This window comes from Haliotis cracherodii, unplaced genomic scaffold (assembly GCF_022045235.1).
Source record: "Haliotis cracherodii isolate W230 unplaced genomic scaffold, xgHalCrac1.p SCAF_3, whole genome shotgun sequence".
Classification (NCBI taxonomy): domain Eukaryota; kingdom Metazoa; phylum Mollusca; class Gastropoda; order Lepetellida; family Haliotidae; genus Haliotis; species Haliotis cracherodii.
Window position 1 is genome coordinate 74,505,710 of NW_027266286.1, and position 2,500 is coordinate 74,508,209.

General features: G+C 46.7%; 7 non-coding genes across 7 annotated transcripts in view; 4 read left to right on the forward strand and 3 right to left on the reverse strand.

Moving 5' to 3' along the window:
* Window positions 1–86: 86 nt before the first annotated feature.
* Window positions 87–170, forward strand: Trnal-cag (transfer RNA leucine (anticodon CAG)). Its single transcript has one exon. It is a non-coding gene; the product is annotated as a tRNA-Leu (tRNA).
* Window positions 171–464: 294 nt separating this feature from the next.
* On the reverse strand, window positions 465–536 carry Trnac-gca (transfer RNA cysteine (anticodon GCA)). Its single transcript has one exon. It is a non-coding gene; the product is annotated as a tRNA-Cys (tRNA).
* Window positions 537–871: 335 nt separating this feature from the next.
* On the forward strand, window positions 872–955 carry Trnal-cag (transfer RNA leucine (anticodon CAG)). The gene has a single exon. It is a non-coding gene; the product is annotated as a tRNA-Leu (tRNA).
* Window positions 956–1,249: 294 nt separating this feature from the next.
* Window positions 1,250–1,321, reverse strand: Trnac-gca (transfer RNA cysteine (anticodon GCA)). Its single transcript has one exon. It is a non-coding gene; the product is annotated as a tRNA-Cys (tRNA).
* A 335-nt stretch (window positions 1,322–1,656) lies between these two features.
* On the forward strand, window positions 1,657–1,740 carry Trnal-cag (transfer RNA leucine (anticodon CAG)). Its single transcript has one exon. It is a non-coding gene; the product is annotated as a tRNA-Leu (tRNA).
* A 294-nt stretch (window positions 1,741–2,034) lies between these two features.
* Window positions 2,035–2,106, reverse strand: Trnac-gca (transfer RNA cysteine (anticodon GCA)). Its single transcript has one exon. It is a non-coding gene; the product is annotated as a tRNA-Cys (tRNA).
* Window positions 2,107–2,441: 335 nt separating this feature from the next.
* Trnal-cag (transfer RNA leucine (anticodon CAG)) overlaps window positions 2,442–2,500 on the forward strand; it is an 84-nt gene continuing 25 nt past the window's right edge. Inside the window, exon 1 of the tRNA in view lies at window positions 2,442–2,500. This exon is cut by the window's right edge and continues 25 nt beyond it. This is a non-coding gene — a tRNA (tRNA-Leu).

A 2,500-nucleotide genomic window follows, 5' to 3' on the forward strand; every position in this document is an offset into this window, starting at 1 on the left:
GAGGGTGGAGTGCCTTTTTCGGATCCAAAGCAGTTGATATCTCTCTCACTGCTATACTGTATAGACGTGCGTACAGTGTGCCAGCAGTCAGGATGGCCGAGCGGTCTAAGGCGCTGCGTTCAGGTCGCAGTCGGGTTCTCCCGGCGTGGGTTCGAATCCCACTTCTGACAACTGTTTTGTCCCTCTTTCAAACGTCACCGATTCGGCATTGTTTCTCAATCCGCGAACATCACGACCATCCCATGCAGTCGGAATTAGCTGGCTGTGAATTAACGTTTCCATTTTGTTTTTGTGGATGCATAGTCAAAAGTTGGAATCGTGTCTAATTAGCTGCACACTTTATGTACTCTACAAACCCTCTCTGTCAAAAGTGGGATTGTCTGTGTCAGGTATGTTGCCACGGGTATTGGAGTGTGACTTCCTTGTGCCTTTGCTGATGACTATTTTATCCAAAAATCATATGGAGGGGGCACCCGGGATCGAACCGGGGACCTCTCGATCTGCAGTCGAATGCTCTACCACTGAGCTATACCCCCCACACATATGTTACTAGGATAAATACATGTACTAAGAATACACTGATCGCATACAACACCAGCCAAATATTGGGGCTCCAACCTTTTTAATCGTCCTACTTCTTACTGGCACATGGAGGTCTGGTACAATCAGCTGTCGTTGACTTAAATACAATGAACCTTTCACGGTACATTCTTTGAAGTATGTATGTGCAGTGTGTCCGCTTTTTGAGAGGTCCAAACTGAGTTATTACCTAAATTATCTTCAATGAGGGTGGAGTGCCTTTTTCGGATCCAAAGCAGTTGATATCTCTCTCACTGCTATACTGTATAGACGTGCGTACAGTGTGCCAGCAGTCAGGATGGCCGAGCGGTCTGAGGCGCTGCGTTCAGGTCGCAGTCGGGTTCTACCGGCGTGGGTTCGAATCCCACTTCTGACAACAGTTTTGTCCCTCTTTCAAACGTCACCGATTCGGCATTGTTTCTCAATCCGCGAACATCACGACCATCCCATGCAGTCGGAATTAGCTGGCTGTGAATTAACGTTTCCATTTTGTTTTTGTGGATGCATAGTCAAAAGTTGGAATCGTGTCTAATTAGCTGCACACTTTATGTACTCTACAGACCCTCTCTGTCAAAAGTGGGATTGTCTGTGTCAGGTATGTTGCCACAGGTATTGGAGTGTGACTTCCTTGTGCCTTTGCTGATGACTATTTTATCCAAAAATATTATGGAGGGGGCACCCGGGATCGAACCGGGGACCTCTCGATCTGCAGTCGAATGCTCTACCACTGAGCTATACCCCCCACACATATGTTACTAGGATAAATACATGTACTAAGAATACACTGATCGCATACAACACCAGCCAAATATTGGGGCTCCAGCCTTTTTAATCGTCCTATTTCTTACTGGCACATGGAGGTCTGGTACAGTCAGCTGTCGTTGACTTAAATACAATGAACCTTTCACGGTACATTCTTTGAAGTATGTATGTGCAGTGTGTCCGCTTTTTGAGAGGTCCAAACTGAGTTATTACCTAAATTATCTTCAATGAGGGTGGAGTGCCTTTTTCGGATCCAAAGCAGTTGATATCTCTCTCACTGCTATACTGTATAGACGTGCGTACAGTGTGCCAGCAGTCAGGATGGCCGAGCGGTCTAAGGCGCTGCGTTCAGGTCGCAGTCGGGTTCTCCCGGCGTGGGTTCGAATCCCACTTCTGACAACTGTTTTGTCCCTCTTTCAAACGTCACCGATTCGGCATTGTTTCTCAATCCGCGAACATCACGACCATCCCATGCAGTCGGAATTAGCTGGCTGTGAATTAACGTTTCCATTTTGTTTTTGTGGATGCATAGTCAAAAGTGGGAATCGTGTCTAATTAGCTGCACACTTTATGTACTCTACAAACCCTCTCTGTCAAAAGTGGGATTGTCTGTGTCAGGTATGTTGCCACGGGTATTGGAGTGTGACTTCCTTGTGCCTTTGCTGATGACTATTTTATCCAAAAATCATATGGAGGGGGCACCCGGGATCGAACCGGGGACCTCTCGATCTGCAGTCGAATGCTCTACCACTGAGCTATACCCCCCACACATATGTTACTAGGATAAATACATGTACTAAGAATACACTGATCGCATACAACACCAGCCAAATATTGGGGCTCCAACCTTTTTAATCGTCCTACTTCTTACTGGCACATGGAGGTCTGGTACAGTCAGCTGTCGTTGACTTAAATACAATGAACCTTTCACGGTACATTCTTTGAAGTATGTATGTGCAGTGTGTCCGCTTTTTGAGAGGTCCAAACTGAGTTATTACCTAAATTATCTTCAATGAGGGTGGAGTGCCTTTTTCGGATCCAAAGCAGTTGATATCTCTCTCACTGCTATACTGTATAGACGTGCGTACAGTGTGCCAGCAGTCAGGATGGCCGAGCGGTCTGAGGCGCTGCGTTCAGGTCGCAGTCGGGTTCTACCGGC